The sequence below is a fragment of the Dicentrarchus labrax genome, unplaced genomic scaffold (genome assembly GCF_905237075.1).
Source record: "Dicentrarchus labrax unplaced genomic scaffold, dlabrax2021, whole genome shotgun sequence".
Classification (NCBI taxonomy): Eukaryota; Metazoa; Chordata; class Actinopteri; family Moronidae; genus Dicentrarchus; species Dicentrarchus labrax.
This window is the reverse complement of record NW_026136704.1, coordinates 15,237,069-15,258,853: the sequence shown is the minus strand read 5'-3', so window position 1 is coordinate 15,258,853 and position 21,785 is coordinate 15,237,069. Positions and strand designations below refer to the sequence as shown.

The 21,785-nt window shown below is 39.9% G+C and overlaps 1 protein-coding gene across 2 annotated transcripts in view; it reads left to right on the top strand.

Moving 5' to 3' along the window:
- The window catches only part of megf6 (multiple EGF like domains 6), a 64,290-nt gene that overhangs the window by 2,419 nt on the left and 40,086 nt on the right, over positions 1–21,785 (top strand). The window lies entirely within an intron of this gene.

Here is a 21,785-nt window from a genome sequence, read left to right as displayed (position 1 = left end):
TGCAGGGGTCTCTGGGTTGTTAAAGGTAGAAGAAGTGCTCTCTGGGAGGAATGGTTTCCTTTGAAGGTTGAAGCCTGGAGCTAACCTAGCTATGCCTACACTCCATAAAAACTGTATGCTAATGAGTATGCATGCAGTTGTAGTTTGACATGATTAAGAAGAAAAAAAAGCTTATAGGACAAATTTTGTCACATGTAATAATATTTCAGGAATAGTAGTTCAACATTTCTTTAATATGTTCGATTACTCAAATTTGTTTTTGTTGTGACAAATATCAAGCGGTACCAGTGTAGTATAGTATCCGCTAGAATGCAAGTGAGCAAATTTCCCAAAATTTCAAACAATTCCTTTAAGATGTAATCAGTTATTATCACTTACTGAGTTGTATTTAAAAACTAAGAGCTTACTAACTTGAGAATTAATTAAATGAAAAACATTTCTCTGTTAAAGACTTTGAGGTCTTTATTGAGGACACAAATGCCCCAGTAACCTCAGGCTCAGACTTCTAAACAAGGTAGTTCCACCTACAGAGCAACTGAACAGTGACCCCGAGAGAGGGAGCCTGGGATCTGTCGTCAATAAATGGTAAACACTTACAGTAAGCAGTAAACAAAACCTGATTGTCCCTCTTGCCTGTGAGCATTGTCTCGTTACCGTCAGCGTCTGTTCTTTCTACTGTCCAAACCCCTGCGGTCTACGTCAACACGCAAACAGGAGGATGGTTGTTAGTGTTTTGAAAGAGTCCTGCTGAGACAGAATGGTGAACAGAGGATATTTGGTTCCTACCCCCCACACAAACACACACAGACACACACCGCAAAGGCTTTCCCGTTTGATTCCTTGACTTTCCCAGGAGAAAGGGTCTGCCTGCAAGGGCTTTTAAACAGTTCTTCCTCTTGCTTAGACATTTCACAGGAAAGTGTCGTTGTTTGTTAGAGGTAGCTCTCTCGTGCGTTTGTTTTGACATGGACTCTTTGGTTTTCACACATCAGAGTGACAGATTGGGAACAGATAGAGATATTAGATATAATCAGAGACATCCTGTGCTGTGATCTCATTTTGCTCCTCTCTTTTTGTAAAACGTTTTTCCTTCTCGCATCTCTCGAGACAGACTTATCCTCACTCCTCTGCCAAAATCATTATACCATAAGAAAGGCAGCCAAGCTCCTGTGTTCAGCCAGGCTCCTTCCCTGGACCTCTGGTCAGTGCAGAGGCATATACACCAATGACCCTGTATTTTAAGGGTTTGAGTACAGGCCTTTTTTAGAGCATTTCAGTTGTAAAGTCTTATATAGTCCGTACTACTATATGTTACTTGACAATGACAATGCTCTGTAGAGAGTAATAACAGTTGAGGTTTGTTCCTTAACTGCTAAAACAATACCAGGAATACACAAAGCTGGTGAGAACGTAAATGTGAAAATCATCCCTGGTAGTTTGATCTAGGACTTTTTGTTAACACACACAATGTTGCTGGCCTTTAGCATTATCTTAAACGTGAGAATATAAGAACTTACTATAAAAAACTACTGAAAATGCAACCCTAGTATGTACCAAGGCACACAGGGGCTACGTTTGATGTATACACCAGGGGCCAGGGGTGGCCAGCTCACTATTTAAACACCAAGGGGCCTGGGGGCCCACACATTGTAAGTGCTGAGCGGTCTTGGGGGCCTCAGTGGTTAACTCACACTGTTGGCACCTAGGAGCCTAGTGGTCAGCTTGTGCTGAGTGCCCTGGCGTTCAACTTCATTTGGGAGTCTTAGGCCACGTGCCATGTGGGGCCCGAGGCTTAGAGGCCTCCTTGCAGTCTCAGAGCCCGTAGCACTGTCCCCACTGGCCTGGTCCATTGTCCAGCCTTGACTGCATCCCATAAAGGAAAGAACCCTCAAGTGTAACTTGTTTTGTTTCCATATAAGGGAGCTAGATCTTTCAAAGCTAAAGCTCACTGGAAAGCATATAAATGGATAGAGGATCACAAAATAAACCTACATCAGCAATATTAAACCATGAACAATTCTGACAAATCTGACTATTAACATCTTATTATCAAAAGTTAAGGCTTTGTTGAACAGAATTATCTGTAAGATCAGGGAAACGGATGTGTGTGTACAATGGATATAAGGTATGTATTGCACATTCCAGCATAACATAATTACCACAAGGGAATAGCTCAACCTGGGAACCTGGTTATCTGTATGTGCACACTGAGTCACCAGGGTTTCCTTTTTATTATTAGATTTGCATTGTGGGCTTTAGCATTCCACAATGACAGACTTATGACTGTCCTGTATGTGATTCATGCACAGTATAATGGAGAAAAAGCAGATACGGTAGAAAGAGGCAGGGATGTTGACCTCTGTAGATTCATGAAGATGTTTCACAAGGCTTCATCAGATTTATTATATTGTGTTTCCTGCGTGTTCTTATCCTTTCCCATGGGCTCTCGATCTTACTGCATGTAATGCCTGTGGTATTGTAGCGTGTACGTTTTTGGCTTCCCTGTGCTTCTGTCTGTTTTCCACCCTGCCACCCGGCCAGTGTTGCTCGGATGCTTTTGTGTGTCGCAAGGTGAAATTAAAGGAGCAATAATCTATATTTTCATTTAACCATCAATCACATAACACAGATCATTTTCACCTGGGTCTTTTCTTGCTTTCAGGTCTGCTACTTTACTTTTTTGGTTAACTCTCACCACTCTCATCAACCTCATTTCAAGCCACAACAAGGTGTTTTTCAGCAAAACCCCTAAATACCCGCTACTCTACCTACCCAGCGTCATACAAGGCACACAGAAAACGTTAGCAAATAGTTGATGAACATAGTGGAACACTTAGCAGCCTAAGAGTCAGATATTTCACTCTGGAGTTGGTAGAGACCTAAAACAGAGCCAAAATTGGATTATTGGATTTACATTTGCCAGATTGACAGAAACACAACTCACTCATTTACTGCAGGTTTAAAGAATGGGTTTCTTTTTGAGGTGGAAATGGCACAGGATGCTCAGCCTAAACTGCAAATTAGTAGATGAAATTAGGTTTTTACTGAAAAATAAATATTATTTTGGATCACTATGTGTATGGCAAATAATCATTCACTATCGTTACTAACTCTTCTGATACTAAATCATACAGTAAGGATGCAGGATGTGAGGGGTTGCTGCAGAGACAACTTATCAGCCTCACCTTTTCAGCACAATTCACTCCAACTAGACTTCAGAAGAAGGAAAATGTACACTGAGAGCAATTTTAAAGAAAAGTCTGGCTCTGGTAATAGTTCAAGTGAGAATCTGTGCTCTGCTCCCTCTCCCGTCTTTTCAGCACTCATCAGGGACTGGCCTCTTGAACGTTACTCTCTTTAGTAACCCTGCCAAGTTGTGGTGGTAGAGCCCACTGTGTGCTGTGGGGGCCGACCAGCCACCTGCTTCCAATCTCTGATAGGAGACAGAAGGCACCGTCTATGGAAATGTATGTCAGCCACTGACACCAAGGCTGTGGTGTTGACAGTGTGAGGTAATAAACAGCCTGGACACAGCCCAAGCATGTGCTGAGACACTGGAGCCTGCTCTGTAATAGTTGTATTTACCCCTGCTTGTGAATGCCATTCTGTCTCACTCTATTAAGCTTTGGATTACGCTTTGCTTTGGTTAAATTGGTGCATGGGTCTGCATGAAATTAAGAGAGCACAGGCACATAACAGTGTGAGGACAGAAACCATCTGGTCCTCACTAAGGGAGTCTGGTTGTTTTCAGAGCACTTTATAGTAGAGTGATTATGGACAGTGCCTAAAACTGGATCCTGTTGTAGTGGAGGTTGTAGATCTGTAATGAGACAACTAATGATGTCAGCAGAATGGAGGAATTTCTCCCATTGAAAGGATCAGTGTGTAGGATTTAGTGGCATCTAGCAAAGTTGGAGAGTACTACCTCCTCACCTCACTCTCCCAATGGAAAAAAAAATGAAAGGTTCTATCCAAAGTCAGTGTTTGGTTTGTCTGTTCTGGGCGTTCATGGCAGCCTCTGTAGGGAGGACCTGCTCCCTCTGTAAATAAAAACGGCTCATGCTAAGGTAACAAAAACTCAATCATTCTTATTTTTAGGTGATTATACACAAATGAAAACATACTTATGAATATTATATTCAATCTCTGCCAATAGATCCTCTTAAATGTTACACACTGGACCTTTAGGAAAAGTAAGGGGCCGAATCAGGTTGTGATGGCACTGTTCTACATTAATTCCAACAATCTTTACTTTGGGGGGGGGGAATACAATACATTTTACAGTTTTCTCTTTCGAACATGCACATATAGACACACCCCCAAAGTCAAGACTGAATTTATCATGTGAGAAATTGTCTTTACCAATAAAAGTGCTGTGGACAGTGTTATCCTCAAGCATTCACTCTGGGGAACTCTGCAGAAAGCTTTACAGTTGTTGCCGCTGCAATGTAAATCACAATTTCACACATGGGAATCGTCTTTCTTCATATGAACTCAAGTGTTTAATCCCCAGGACCTTGGGCTGTCATCCATAGGCTTGGTTCTCACCTCAATCACTGAGCTCATGTCTGGTTTCCTTCCCTATTAAATGAAACACACCTGTTTCTGTGTATATCCATGTATGTAAACCTATGAACATATGCCTGCGTCTGTCTGTATTAAGTTGTGCTTATTTATGAGAGTAGTATTTATTGATAACACCAGAATTTTCAGTAGGGCCGGTCTGGAGTCTTTGGGTAAAACATACAATGTGTGTTTGCTTTTACTGGATAAAATATTGAATATATGTCCTTCTTCAAAGTCACCTTCCTTAAACTCTAAATATATTTTTTTGTTAATAAAACAGCAGTTATCTCTGAGTGTATGGAAGTTCACAGTAGACTGAGGTAAAGTCAGGACTCAGGGTGGCCACATGGCTCCTTGTACAGGTTGGTTTGTGGTAGAGTGGAATAAAACATGGGGGGAAAGATGCTGACTCAGAGCTCTACATTTAAAATCCTCAGTGCATTCATCCTCATGGTTTGTTAGGTCTGTTCCTGTTCCTGTGAACAATATGCACTAGGCAGGTGTTGTTTGTGTCATCCACATTCATTACAGGGGCTCTGTTTGTGTGTCGCCCTAGGAGGTCTCAGTAGAGTTGCAAAAACCTTTCTCCTCCATTTTCAGCACAGATGAGGTATAGCATCTCCCTCCCAATGAGGCTCATGGTGTAACACTTGAAGAATGGCATTTGCTATCTGTACACTATTGTGTCCATTTAAAAAGGAAAGTAAAATTCATCTAAGACAGGTGCTTTTGAATGTGGCTCAAAAATATTTGCATCTTGGGAAAACTCAGGAACAAAAATCTGGTAATGTCCTCAGTTCATCACCATCAGCTTGATCCTCTCTCTTCCACTGCTTTCACATATACTACACAGTAAAATCATACATCCCTGCATTGGACTCTGTTGGACAGAGGAGAAATCTTCCCTTTATTCATTTTACTGGTATGGCTGCTCCTGCACTGAACCTTAACAAGAGTGCCTGTGAAAGAATTTGTTTTTTAAAATGGAAAGAAACTATACTTTCTTTTGGGTTTCTGGAGGTTATTAAGCTCTAAGATGTAGTCAAGTCAAAATCTCAAGGTGTGGTTACAACAGAAACTTAGCTGAGGAAAAATAAATAAATGTAGACGTGGATTCTTTTGGTGAACATTTTATTATGAAAAACAGGGTGTAAAAGATGATGTCTTTGTAACTCCTGTGGTTGTTCTCACAACTTTAAGGAACAGTGATGTCTTTTACAGGTCTGGAAAGATCTTTCTAACATATTATGCCTAGAGCTTATCCTCTCTGAGTCTTTCCATGCAGTTAGTTTCTCTGCAGAGCTCCAGGTCAATTATAAGCATTTTGTTTTGGCTCCTGAGTAACATGAGCCTATTGAACATCTATTTTTCTCAGCATTTCTCTGACAATGAGGCAAAATGATACATTTGTAGGACTGCCATTGTTCCAGGCTGAATTATTGTCAGTAGGTGAGTTGAGGAAATAATCTTGTCTGCAATAACATTTATGCAGCAAACTCTCTCTAGGTTTTAACACTGTTTAATCCTGGATTCTGGACCCTAATCTAACAGATTAAATGGCTTGAATAGTGTCAAAAGTGTGCAGCAGACTGTGTTTTGAATTAAGATATGATGGCAACCATATGGTTGTAATGATGGCGGGCTTTATTGTTTGTTTTGGTCTCGTTTCAAAGATGTCTTTAACCAAAATTTAGTCGCTATAGCCACTGTGGTGCTGAAGTTTTTGGGGTGTCGATGTCATGATGTGCTTTGTTTTCATAAAGAACTGCAGTGCAGACCTCATGATTACCTCTGACAGGTTGGTCTTTGCTTTGGCTGGCAGCTCTCTCGTTCTGTTTATTGGAGGTTACTGAAAAGGTTCACTGAAAGCTGTATTAACAACGTAAGCTTTCAGAGATGAACGGATCCCTTTAAAGCTAGCCAGTTTGGTGTAATATGAACTTAATCACTGAGTAATCAGTACTTTTCTCCCTAGACATTTTCTTTGGACACCCAGAACTATACTTGACCAAACACATTCAAATATATTACTTAAGGCAATTATTTATGGTGATGATCAGCAATTGAACACAGAGTTAAAAGCCTCTTTAGGTAATGGCAGAATACTTCAGACCTTTAATGGAGACAAGCTTTACTGAACCACTAGAGCCCTTGTTTGATTGTTCAGTTAAGAAACTGGAATAAGAAAAATCAATGGCCACCAAAGCACCAAAGAAAATCTTGTCAAATGTTTTCTCGTTTATGTTAGGAGGATTATCTGCCTTACTGGAAAGGTAGACAGAGTTTTACAAACTTTTCCTGTGGGAAGATTTCAAAACCCAGGTGGCTTATTGTTTCAACTAAAGCTGGGTTTTTTTTCCACACGCAATGTCAGCGCAGCTGTTTTTGAGTGTTATGTTTTTATTACTTACAGGAAGCTGAGCATTGAAGTCCAATAACTAATAGTGATTGGATGCAAGTAATGTATCATCATGAACACAAAGTAGTTGAACAGCAGTCAAGTCAAGAAAATGTTATCTGTATTGTCCAATATCACAGATTTGCCTCAGGGGGCTCAGCATTCTGTACAGCACATGACACTCTCTATCCTTAGACCCTCAATTTGGATAAGAAAATACTCCCCCCAAAAAGCCCTTTAGGAGAGAAACAATGGACAGACATGCTATAAATGCTGTGTATACATAATAGACCAACATAATAAAAGTCCACAGTATGGGCAATCAGGATGACATAATTATAGATAGACTATAGACATTTATTAAGAATATGGATTCGGGAGGACGTTGAGCACCTTCAGGTGTCACCAAACAGACCTGGGCCACATGACCCTCCTCTCCACCATGGAGACCTGGAAAGAGGCACAAAGTACACATTGTGTGACTTGTGTGACTCTTCCTATAGATAAACAGAGCCATGTCCATAATACAATGCAACTATGATGGCAGCATCCACTTGTCATTTGCTGATATTGCTTTCCCGAAGCCCTGTGTACCCCAACTTCCTGTTTTCACTCTCAAGTCTGCCATTAACTTTGTGGATGTAGGAGTCACTACACAGGCTGGCCTGACAGGAGGGCAGACTGGGCAACGCAAGTGCTACATACTTAGCATAGCTATCAGAGGAAGAAGCTCATTAGAACCTTAATGGCTGCCATATGGCTGGGAAGTTCTCACACACTAAACAAGCACACACTCATCTCTTCAAATGCATCAAGGCACCATTGTTTACCAGGTTAATGCTGAGCGGGCCGGAGCTAATGGTCTGTGTGATTGACCATGTGCTTCCAGGCTCACTGTGAGATTCCAACAGTAGCAGTGCAGCACTCTCAAGTTAAAGGAGTTCATCCTCCTTGAACTTGGGTCGGCTATACCTATGTAGTGTTAGCATGAGCTGGTAGGAATCCTTTAAATGGGCATGTGAGCATATTAAAATCTTCCTCACTGTACTAAAACCTACTGATAATGGGCTTTGAGCAAGGTAGCTTGATAAACCTAAACCCCTTTTGGCCTTGATCAGTCAAAACACTGGATAAATATCTGACTTTTGGACCCATTGTACAGCTGTTTGGCTACAGAATAAGACAGTAAAGATGATGGTTTTTCAGTATGAGCTTTTTGGAGTAGCTTTATTCTCATTTTTCTTTTTGCGCTTTTTGGAATATGCTGATTTTTCCTTTTGTTCGTTTGGAGAAGTCTCTCACTCAGTCAGTCAGGTGGACATACAAACCTCACCAGGTTTTAGACAAACATGAGGCTGTAGGCACTACAGTATACATCACTGGAACTAGTTATTGGTAAGATGTATGACAATTGCAAGTTGTGTAACTCTCTCAAAAGTGACTTAGTCTAAATGTTGTTTCATGGTTGACTTTATAGACATGGATTAAGTCTATTCCAAGAGTGAAATCAATTTTCACATGGTAGTTTTCACAGAACAAGAATTCTGAGCACAAATTATGCTTCATCTATGTCTGTGAAATCAAATAATTTTTATTTTTATATTTTTTACTGTTAGTAGTCACATACCTGCTGAGCAAGGCATATACATTTACAGCCACATTCCCTCCTTTCTGTGGAAAACATTTTTTATCCTATCTATTGGTGAACCAAAGAGAATGGCTTTTCCAGATGTAGTTGGCAGAGGCTTTCATGGCGATATAGGGCAAAAAGTTAGACTTTAAGCGCAGGTCAGAATACATTTGTTGAGTAATAAGCAAAATCTGGTAATATCAACTCACTTGCAAACTAAGGATGTTCTCAAGACTCAAGACTGTGTGATTAATAGCTGTGAAGACTAATGTGCAAGTGACTCACACTGTGCATATGTGAGGAGACACTTTCTTGCACTTCCTTTAAAACTCACTGAAGCACTTGAATGGATCTCAGTTTTAGTTCATGTGGGAATCACTGCAGTTCTGTTTAGGACTGATAAAGGAAAATCACTTTTATCATTTTAACTCTGTGATTTAGTTCTCATGTCAAGTCAAGCATGGACTTCGGTTTATGGACTAAGTGTGTAACCTGTAACTCATGTGGCGAATATGTCTGCTGAAAAACAGAACATCACCCAGTTTTCCTTTTTCAAGTCATTTGTCCCATGCTGTGAGGGAACAAATGAAATTGTATTAATGCTGTAAAAAGACGAAAAGGGGAAAATATGTGCACAGCAAGGGAAGAAACTGTGCCCCACTAAGACTGTCCCATCTGATTCAAACATAAACTGTACAGTCTCTGAAAATCCCCAGTACATTAGGACATAAATTCTGTGTTGAAGGGACAAATGGGAAACATGTGAGCTGCTGGGGTGAAGTGGTAGAAGCAGGCAACCATGTGGTCCAAAATACACAGGATTACTGAATGACAAATTTAGTAAGTTTAGTTTTTCTCAACGCTAGTTCCCCCCGTGATCAGTCATATTAACATTATCTGACAGATAACAAAATACTCTAAATTTGATTCTGCATCATCAAACACTCGCTCTGTTTCTCTATTATTGCATGCTTGAATGAGAACCTGAAGACAAAGATGTTCTTTCTTTGTGTTGAAAGCCATGATTGATTGTATCTCTTTCTCAAGCTAGCTGTCCATTTCATTCAATGCAACATCTTGAAAACAATCCAACTTTTGTCTCTTTATTTGGCACTGAGCTGATTGTTGAAGCTTACTTTCCTCTCTGTGACAGGTTCCTTAAAGCTCCTCAGCTGTCTATGAATGACCTTTGACCTTTGGTCTAGGTCACAGGTTCTTGTATTATTCCTAACAGCACTCGATGGACCTTTCTTTCCTCTACTTAAATGCTCTTTGAAGTGCCCAAAGTGCAACTAACCTTCTATCACAATGGCCATCTTCTGTTCAAAGATGAAATCTGTGGATCTGAGTTTCTAGAAATAACCATTCTTGAACTTAACTGTACATCCCCCCAAAATATAGCATGGAATAGAGCAAAGTTGCAGTGTTAGTCTTTGCATATTGTTGAATGGATAAAAGCTCATGGGACTGCAACTGTGTAAATGGTTAATACGTGTTATTAACATGCTTTTAATCAAGCAATTTAGCTAAATGGTGACATCAGCATGCTAAAATAGTCACAATGAAAACATGTGAATGTTTAACAGATATAATGTTCCATATACACGTGCCATGTTAAACATCTTAGTTTAGCATGATGCCTGCTAATATTTGCTAATTAGCACTAAACACAAATTAATTGTGGTTAATGAGAATGCTATTAGTTTTTGTAAGTATTTGGCCAGAAAGTTATAATGTCATCCTTGTGGTGTTATTAGGATTAAAGGTCTAACCAAAGTTATTACAATTCATCCTGAAGGGGGCATGAGGTCGAGCTTGAACCTTTTTTGAAGTGAGTTAACAGTTAGCAGCCTAGCTCACATCCAACCCAGCGACATTGACCCACGTTTATGTGGGGTCATTGTCAGTTAAGTGGTTGATTAGATCCAAACCAAACACACGTGACATCAAACCTTGTGCGTACCACTTAGTGCTCCCCAAGGAACTTGCAAAGACATAGAAACAAATCAGTAAATGCACACATCACAGCACCAGTGCAGCTGCCACAATGTAGTGTGAACAATAAATAATCCTAATAAACAAGGAGTTGCCCTACATTTTCAGCTTGCAAATTAGAATAATGAATGCATCAGTGGCTGTGATAAGGCCAAAAAAGGATTCAAAGAACTGGTGAAGCAACAGAAATTAGCCTTTCAAATCATCAGTTGGAATATCTCAGTATTAAAATATAACAGCTGGCAAACTGCAGTGATTTGAAAACTTTATTAGCTGGCTCTGGTGCAGTATTCCTTCTGATGTTCAAAAGAACAGTTAGAGAATATTTCCTGTTATGATAGTTCATTTGTCCCCTTTGGTTTACTAGAGTGGATGTTGCAATATCAAATATCTTGTCTACTTTTGGTAATCATTTTTGGTTAAATAAAAAAGCTTGGAAATAAGTTGTTGAGTTGTAGGGTTTAGGACATGAGTAGAGTCTTTTCTTAAATAAAAGTTGCCAGCCCAGCTGTGATAATAGACACAAGCTGTTTGGTAAGTCACATTCCTTTTCTGTGTGCATTTGTTACAATAGAAATGTGGGAATAAAGACTTAGAAAATGTAGGAAATACAAGACATTCCTACCAGAGATTGAAATTCCATCTAGTAAGGAAGAAACAATAAATCACTTCCGACCACTGAGGTCTGAGATCTAAGCCTTCCACATTGATTGAACAGCGCTGAGAGACATAGCCTGCAGCTGAGGCCTGCTGATTCAGTTATTGATCTTCACTTTCTTCGTCTAATGTTTTTAACATGATGGGGAATGGGCATATGGCTGAATGTTTGTTGATTTATTAAATGCTAAAGTATTTTTAATAGTTTTTCAGCGGAGGGAAGAGCATTGGTCCTTGGGGGAATTGGAGAGAGGAGGTACTATATTGTAGAGGACAAGTAATGTCAATAACACCTAATGAGAAAAGCAGAACTTGGTGGCCGATGTGTGACCGCAGAGAACACAAGAACATTCAAGCAGCTGTCTGTTCTCTCCGTTTCCTGATGGGAAACCACAGTACCATTCATAAACCAAGAGGAGACCAGCACTATGAATGATCTCTTTCAAGGGGTGTATACAAATTAATACATTTGAAATATATAACAGTATTTCAGTTATTTTTACAAGACAGCGTTAATAAAGTGTGTGTGAGAGAAAGACTGAGTAGGAAAGTGATGGAGTGTTCTAATACTTTCAAAGACATACGGATGTGTTTCCAAAATGTATAAAAGAATGAGTCTGTGTTGAGGTAAGTGGTGTGTCAGTATGTAAGTAAGTATGTGTCATTTATTCTGTCAGTCCATCAGTCAGATGAAGATTGATGATCCAGATTTTTAGGTACGAAAAAAGTGAAGGTGAACATTCCCCAAAACATATACCGTTTAAAGTCTTATAGTATCTAGCTTGTTGTTGCTATATTTTTGTTAGTGTCTTGTGTATGTAGCCCTGATCCACATAATAATAATATTATGTTCTTTTTGCTTCAGCCTTTTTAGCAAGGAATTAAAAGTCAGAGTGTGCAGATACCATGTGGATTATCTCAACTGTGTCTGTCTGTTCAACAGATCTCTTTAAAGTTGTGCTATTTCTTCATATCTCAGTGACATTTTCATGAACTTTCACTCTCTTGTAATGTCTAGACCCAGAGAAAAGCGATAATTGCCCTTCTATAAATCCATTTTATGCTACTAAAAAGTTCACGCGATTGTTGTAAAAACCATGGGTTTTTTGGCTGCATGTAACAGACTTAAATCTACTTATATTTCATTTTATTTTTATAATTCAATTCCTTAAGTATCTCAAATACATACATACTATAGTAAAATATTCTTGAAGGTTTGGTCCAAGAGTCATCCCACTAACAAGTCAGCTATTCTCGTTCTCATGTTAAAGCACTTTTACTCCAGAATTATGTTCATTTGATGACTTTCAGCATGATGGATGACTCTTGTGGAAGGCCAAGCCACAAAGTTTCAAAAATAGCAAATGCAGGTTTTATTTTAGGTCACAGTTAAAATAAGGCTTATACTTAGGAACGGAGATGAGTTTTGGCAGTGCAGCTTGGTCTTGGTAGGCACTGCTAACATGTTACGCTAAATGCCTTGACAGAGCCTGAATGAATGTTTCTTCAAATTTGGTTTCGCTCTGATGGTGATGGCAAATGACCCTGAGCTGATATGGAGAGCTCATTAGGGCTCTCAGGAGCTGCAGGATCAAAGTGGAGATGTGTAAGGGGGCAGAACCCTGAGGTTATGGGCCACTGTCACTTCCCGAGAAGTTAATGAAAAGTGCAGAGCAGGGTTATTTCTCTGTGTGCAACTGTGTATGTGTGCGTGTGCATTTTTCAGGGTTAGACCGGAGGTTTCTTAGATCCCCCTAGTGAAGGGGAATGTGCTGAACGTTGGACTACTGTGGAAGTATAGGCTTATAAAGGCCAAAGCAGGGCAATGCAGCTAAGGAGGCCAGAACAGGGCAAGGAGGGTTAAACAGCTGTTGTGAGCAGTGTCACTCTGCCATTTATTATTCTTAGCTGAGGAAAACAATGCACTTACAACAAATTGCATACATATAATCCTAACTAGGCAATTATTTCTTATTTTTCAATAAAATAACTACCACCACCTAACCAGAAGGACAGCTGAACATTCTCTTCTATTGTATCCTCTTATAAGGCCAGATGACCCAGAACACTGCCTGCCCTTAGAAACCAAGTGTGGGTGTGGCCTGAAAAACAAAAATGGCGACCCATCCTTAGTTTCTGAGGTCCTGCAGAATACTACATACCAAGTGGGAACTTATCGCAACGTCACCCTTTGGTTTGTGGAGTACTGTTTTGAAGCCTTGAGTTTGGCATTATTGTCGTCGCCATGACAGTTCGTCGGAGCAGATGTGACCTACTGCGAGCTGAGCTGCGTTCATTGGCTGTGCAGTTCCGATTTGTCCACAGCAGAAAACAATGGCAGCTTGCCTAGTCACACGTGATCTCGTATTACAGATAAACAGTTCACTAAAATATGTTTCTGAAATGATTTTAGGCGAGTAATAGGTAACGCAAGAAACAGAATCTTGTGGTCTTCCTGCGTAGTTTGACAGTTTAGCTCAGAATGATCTGTCAGTCGAAAGGTGGCCATGCTCAAAAGCATCCTCCGCTTTACTGCCTATTTTACTAAATTGAACCGTGATTTGCTAAATGAACATCCTAATGTATGGAAAAAGAATTGAAACTAGCAATCGAGACCATAAACTCATTAGGAAACAGTTTACTAAGCTAACAAATCAAGTGAGAAGTCAGGTCATTTCTCCATAAGAGTGCATGGTATTAGTTTTTATTGCAGCCAGTGGATCTGCCCCCTGCTGGCCATTACAAAGAATCCAAGTTTAGGACACTTGCACATTGGCTTCACTTCTCAGACCTGTAAGCTCTAATAAGTCTCTTCTTATGCACCAATGTACCAAGGCAAATTCCTCATATGTGAAAACTTACTTGGCAATAGACCTGATTCAGATTCTGACTCTGATTCATCATATATACTGTCAGTGGGGTATATACTGTATTTAAAATTTACTTGCCACTAGATGTTGCACAAGCCAAAGTTTAATGGAGGTCAGTAGGCCTTTTTAATTTTAAGGCGTAATAGAAAACTTACACAAATATACACAGTAGGCCTATATATTAGCATTTGGTTAACTTCTATTAAGCATACTAAATGTAAAGTAAGGTAAATTGTTATGTCAATTGTCTAAGAAAACAATGGCAAAATGCCAGGGACACGAAAACATTTGTTTTGTATTACCCTTTAATAACTTCTATAGAAGAGAAATATTTGTTCTATGAGCTTACCTCAGCTGCCTTTCTTTCTCTTTGGCTTGTTTCACCTACTGTAACAAATGCTTTCATATCATACATGTGGTTGTAATGATTCAGCAATGTCCAAACCACCGTGCTATGCATCCCATCATTTAAAATGATCTGAATAGTGTATTGATAATACATGTCACATGGTCAGCTGGAGATAATTTTGCTCAAATGGATTTCCAGGCTAGAGACAGATTAAATACACACAATGTGGACATAACTTTGAATGGACCAACAGGAGAATACTGGCAAGGCCTTGAGTCTACTTGATAGCATGTTGAAACCTAAAACACAAGTAGTTTTCAGGTTTTTACCAGAGGGGTCATAGAGCGCATCTATGTATTCATTTACTTATTAACGATGCATTTAACAGTATGTGCTTTAGGTTTACCTTTGCAAAAATGCCTTTACACCAGCAAATTTACGAAATGGGACATTACAGCCTAAATAAATGTTAAAAACCTTAATTACAAGCGTGGAAATTATTGGTTTGCTTATTAAAGAAGAGCCATAGGCAACTGGGTAATACACCTTAATTATATAATCTCATAATCTAAATTAATCTACACAAACAACCTGCCAGCCATCTTGTTTCTGTAAAGCATTCTGCTGTCTACCTCTCACAGTCTCCTGTCACTTATTTTCCAAATTGTTTCTCCAAGTTGAGCTACTGAAATTTCCTGTTATTCAAAGATAAACAAACTATTGCTCAATGCACAGCTAAGGGGTCCCTTTAAGCATTTAAACAGATGGGGACAAAATACTAAATAACTTTTCCTTTCCCCTCTGTTACCTTAAACTCCCTCCTTGACAGGAGGTGTCCATGGAAGGGCAATGCATTTCTCTGTCACCATCTCCTTTTTCTAAACCAAACATACAGCACTGCATCATCTGTGAAAGGTTTGGCTATGTTGCTGTCACATGGACTTGTACTACAGTGAAAATAGCATCAGTTTAACCCATTAAGACAGGATGCAACATTTGTTACAAGGATCTACAAGGATCAGGATACAGTTCAAAGGACATTAGATTAAATACTGTATCCAGGAACATTTTGTATTTCACATAAGAAAATAATATTTTGTATCAGAATTATTTCAAGGAATGGACTCATTCAACTCCATCTGAAAGGGATGAGAAATTCCTCTTACCTCTCAAGCCATCTCTGCATATACGGAAGCATTTCACAATATGAGAATTGCATTGTTATCATAATTGGCCAAGAATGCTGTCAACAGAAAACTGAGAAATAGTTTTTTCAACATAAAATGCGAAAATGTAGAATAGACTGTGCTGTAGTGTTTTGATATATTGAATGTCATAGCATATATTTAGCACACGAGGAAATTAAGTTTCGATTAACCGCAATGTTTTTAGTTTTTACCTGAATGACTATACTGCAATATTAATCAGCTAAAATTATGATTAAAAACATTTTTGCAGATTGATTGGGACTTCCAGTTAACACCTGACATGGAGTAGCCGCAGGTCCAACACGCTCCGTATGTTAACTTATTACTTTGAGTAGGACACGTCATTTTAACCTTTTGGTGGCATATCTCTGCTGCGCATGTATTGCAGAACCACTTGTGTGTGGTATGGCGAGTAAAACTCAGAGGAAATCGACCAAAGCAGCAGCGCAAAGTTTAGCTAGCCCGTCACTCAAGCGAACGCTCATGGCTAATGCTAATGCTAGCGCTACCACCACCCACCACCCGGGCCTCCCGTCTTCGCCAGAGATACCCGAGGAAAACGCTCTTGTCCAGCTACTTAAAGCTGAGATGGAGTCTTCTCATCGACAACTGGCCGATATAATCAAACAAGAGATGGTGACTTTTTGTGCTGAAATTAAACAAGACCTCGAGGCTCTCCGACAAGACACAAAGGCTGACATCGCCTCTCTAAAGTCTGAGCTCAGAGCTGAAATGGCGTCTATGCACTCCACACAGACCGAGACGGAAACTACTGTTCGGGAGATCGAGGGCGCGCTGAACTGTCATGATTCCAGCATCACCAGCATGGAGAGCGTCGTTTTGGAGCTCAAACGGGAGATCGGGAAACTAAAGGACCGGAATGATGACCTAGAGAATAGAAGCCGCCGCCAGAATCTGAGGATTATCGGGATCCCTGAGAGCGCAGAAAACGGCAAACCCACTGCATTCATGGCCTCACCGAGGTGTTGGGCAAGGAGATACCGAGCCCTTTGGTGCTCGACCGTGCTCACAGGACCTTGGCTGCGAAACCCAAACCTGGCGACCGCCCGAGACCCATGATTGTGCGACTACACTAAGATCCTGCAGTTATCCAGAAACAAGGGCGAACTAAAATTTAGAGAGGCAAGGATCCATATATTCCCGGATATGAGCGCCGAGTTTAGCCGCCGCAGAGCAGCTTTTAACTTGGTCAAGGCGAAGCTCAGACAGGCGGGCATCAAGTATGGCATGTTTCATCCAGCTGACCTACGCCTCACCTGCGACGGCGTATCACACTCCTTCAAGGAACCCGCAGACGTCTCGTTTTACATGCGAATCTCTCCTACTAGAACTATAACCCGTAATGATGTAGCCATATTTCTGTTACCTCCAACTGAATTAAGTTTTAAGTTTTTTGTTTCCCATCCAAATACCATTATCATTATTACTATTATCCTTATTACTTATCTATTCCATGTCTTCTTGGACCCGACTTTTGATCAGTCCCTGATTTATTCTCTATAGACCTATTAATAATGAGGAAGGAAGAGAGACACTTATGTCTTATTTATTTATTTTCTAATTTTTTATTTTTTTTATTTTATTTATTTATTTATTTTTTTTGGTGTGGGACGTATTTGGATGAACACTTACACATAACAAGAAACGGGCTGCTATATTTTCCTGGTCTTTGATCCTAGGCTTGGCGAGGTACAGGACTGGTATGTTCATATGTTTTCATCTTGATATACAGCTCACAAGCTCATATCCTCGTTTCTAGCAGACCACAACATTTTATTTGTGTGTGTGTATATTTAGTTTCCCTCATCATCACGAGAGGTTCTCCATGGTTATATCCATGTTTATATCTGGATATTGAAGGCAGAGATTTAAATTTTTCTTTAATTGTGACTACTGAAACATATAACACTAAGGAGCAGTGTGCTGTTTTTTCTTTTTTGCTGTGGTTTTTTTTCTCTGCGTATGGAAGCGCTATGGAAGAAGAAGAGTACCAAGTGTTTATGGGTTTTTTTACCTCTCGTTTGGGAAGAGGTAATTCCGGGGAGGGGGCATGATGTTTTTTTTTTTTTTTTGTCTGTATGCTTAACTTATTGTTTCGTATTAATGGGTGTGTGTGGTGGCGTCAGCGATATTCTGTGGATGCTTTAACAGCAGTCAATTCCCTGCTTACCTCTGATTATGGTTAATTCAGTGCTGACCAGGAGTAATGGCGATATTGCAGTGAATTGTATCAGTTGGAACACCAAGGGAGTTAATCACATTATCAAACGTAACAGAGTTTTATCCCATCTGAGAAGGCTTGATGTTAACATCGCTTTCCTTCAAGAAACCCATCTCATGACCTCCGACCATAACAGATTATGTACAGGGTGGGTGGGGCAATTATATCACTCTAATTATCAATACAAGTGTAGGGGAGCTGCAATTCTTGTTAATAGGAATACCCCTTTTATTATGCAAACTGCAGACCACCGAGGGAGATATGTTGTGGTCACAGGTACCCTGTATAATATACCTATAATTCTGGCTAATGTATATGCGCCGAACGGGGATGATGCACAATTTTTGAAGACATTTTTATCCTCACTACCCAATTTAAACACACACAGGCTTATTCTAGGGGGTAACTGTGTACTACATCCGGTATTAGACCGCTCCTCTAGCACCCCCTACAATATAACAAGATCAGCGAAGATTATTAACTCCTTCCTTCAAGTATATAACATGACTGATCCCTGGCGTTTCCTGTATCCTGATTTAAGACATTATTCATTTTTCTCCCGTGCATCATTCCTACTCGCGCATTGATTATTTTTAAATTGATAGTCAGTTGTTGACCTCAGTCAGAGATTGCAGGTACGAAGGCATTGTCATTTCTGATCATGGGCCTGTAGTTTTGCAAATATCCTTTCCTAAGAAAGTTGCTCGGCGTCCGTGGCGCTTTAACAATGCTTCACTCAGTGACGAAGGGTTCGTTAACCGCATACACACACAAATTGATTTTTTCTTGTCCACAAATGACACACCAGATGTTAGCAAATCTATTCTCTGGGATTTGCTTAAAGCTTTTCTAAGAGGAGTGATTATTTCATACACCTCCTGGGAGGGTAGGAGTAGGAAACAGCGCTTTAAGGATCTCACAGACCTGACGGGTTTACGGTCGAATTCTTAAAGGGATTTAGTGATAAGTTGCTGCCAATTTTACTCACTGTTTTTGAGGAATCCTTTGCCAAGGGCCAACTCCCACCCACGTTCTCTCAGGCCTCTATCTCTGTTATATTGAAAAGGATAGGGATCCCCTTAGTTGTGGGTCTTACCGTCCAGTATCACTCCTGAATGTGGACTGCAAATTGTTAGCTAAGATCTTAGCTCACCGTCTAGAAGATACCCTACCTTCAATTATTTCTCCAGATCAAACTGGTTTTATAAAAAAACGCCTTTCTTTTTTAACATTCGTCGGCTCTTAAATATTATGCAGAACGCGGATCCCAATCAGCCGCTACCTGAAATAATTATCTCTTTGGATGCTGAAAAGGCGTTTGATAAGGTCGAGTGGGGCTACCTTTTTCAGTGTCTAGAGAGATTTAAATTTGGCCATAAATTCATATCATGGTTAAAATTGTTATATAAATCCCCAATGTCGTCAGTACGCACTAATAATATGGACTCCCAATATTTCCCGTTGCAACGTGGCACGAGGCAAGGATGCCCAATCTCACCTCTTTTTATTCGCGATAGCTATCGAACCTCTCGCAGCATCACTGCGCTCTTTACCTGAGATTCGCGGCATATTAAGGAGTGGAAAGGAACATAAGTTATCGTTATATGCTAACAATTTATTGTTATATATCACTGATCCCCAGAATACTTTACCGCATATTATGACTACATTAGATCGTTTTACCAAGCTCTCTGGGTATAAGATTAATGTCTCGAAAAGTGAACTTTTCCCTGTCAACTCTGCTGCACAATCACTCTCTTTTAGCTCTTACCCTTTCAAGGTGTCTACTGATAAATTCACGTACCTGGGCATAGTTATAGCTCGAAAAATCTCAGACCTCTTTAAACTTAATTTTACTACTCTTTTAGAGCGCACCAGGATGGCCTTTGACAGATGGTCTACACTTCCTATTTCACTAGCTGGCAGACTTAACCTAATAAAAATGAACGTATTGCCCAAATTCTTATACCTGTTCCAAACTATACCGATCTTTATCAACAAATCTTTCTTCTCACATCTCAATAAGATTATCTCTGACTTCATTTGGAAAAAGAAACCACTTCGTATGCGTAAGGAATTTTTGCAGAGACCCAAATCTGTGGGTGGGATGGCTTTACCCCATTTCCAACTATACTATTGGGCGAGTAACCTGAGAGCCTTGGCTTATTGGCTTCAAACCCATGCTAACAATGAAACCCCCGCCTGGGTCCAAATGGAGGCTGATGCAAGCCTCCCATTATCCCTCCCAGCCCTGTTGTATTCGGCAATGCCCATCACACCACGTCACACATCTACTGCCCCCCTAGTCTATCAGTCACTGCGTATATGGGCTCAGGTACGAAAACACTTCGGCTGGCAGGCTGGCTCGCTTTGTGCCCCAATCGTGGCAAACCATCAATTTCCCCCCTCACTTGAACATGACTCTTTATTAGTCTGGCGCGAGAAAGGTATTATCTCATTTAAAGATCTATACATAGCAGATACTTTTGCCTCATTTGACCAGCTCAGAGCTAAATTTGATTTACCAAAATCACATTTTTTAAGATTTCTGCAGGTCCGGGATTGGATTCGTAATCAAACACGATCATATCCAGCAGCCCCTGAACAACAGCCCAGGGATACTTTGATTCCAACAGCCCTATCTAACAAAGGCATAACATCCGCCATATATATGAAACTCTCATCCCTACAGTTGGCATCTCTTGATGCATTGAAAGAAGCATGGCAGGCTGATCTGAATTTACAAATTACAGATACTGAATGGTCAGACATATTTTCAAGAATACACTCCTCATCAATCTGTGCCAGACATGGCCTACTTCAATTCAAAGTTGTACACATACTGCACTTGTCTAAAGCCAGACTCGCAAAGATGTACCCAGCATTGGATAATTCATGTAATAGAAGCAATTTTTCACCTGCAACGTTGGCTCATACATTCTGGTCTCTTCCGAGACTCTCAGATTACTGGTCTTCTATATTCGATGCCTTATCCAAGATATCTAAAAGACCAATGGAACCGAACCCTCTCACGGCCATATTTGGCATTCAATGTGAGGCTGATCATCTTCCTAGGGCACAATCCAATCGCATTGCTTTTGTCACCCTCTTGACGAGAAGAATAATCTTACTTAATTGGAAGCAGGCTACCCCGCCGTCCTACAAACATTGGATTAGAGATACGCTACAACTCCTGAAGCTAGAGAAGATTAGACTGGCTTTACGACGTCCTAATGATAATTTCAGCAGGATATGGCAACCTTTCATTACATATCTGCTCGAACAAACATGAGGTTTTGTCCTATAGGTCAGCTATATATACTGTCTTTTACTATTACTGAAAGCCACATGTTTGTTATCTCACACACACGCTTTGTCTTTGTTTTGTTTTTTTGTTTGTTTTTCTGTTTTGCTTTTCCGTTAGTCTGCTTTGATTGCTCTTGTCATTGATACAAGGTCCATTATTATTTTTTATTTATTTATCTATTTTTATTTATTTATTTATTTATTTTTTTTTTTTGCTTGTCCCCAGGGGTGGGGGGTCGGGGTTGGAAAAAGTTTGTTCTTGTATTTCTGTATACATGCTGTCACATTTTCAACTGTGAAAACCAATAAATAAAGTGTGAAAAAAAAAAAAAAAACATTTTTGCAGATACCAACAGTGCCATGAGGCAAATGTTTCCTGTTATACATTTACATAAGCCAGTTTTAATTTAAAAAAAATGACAATCACTGGGGTATATCAACATCTTGTGTGTCACAGATTGATCATATTAGAACTTTTCTCTTGCGTGTCACAAAGAATAATGTGTTTAGAGACATTCTTTGGTAGTGATGCACAGTTGATAGGAATCATTATACAGCACCAGA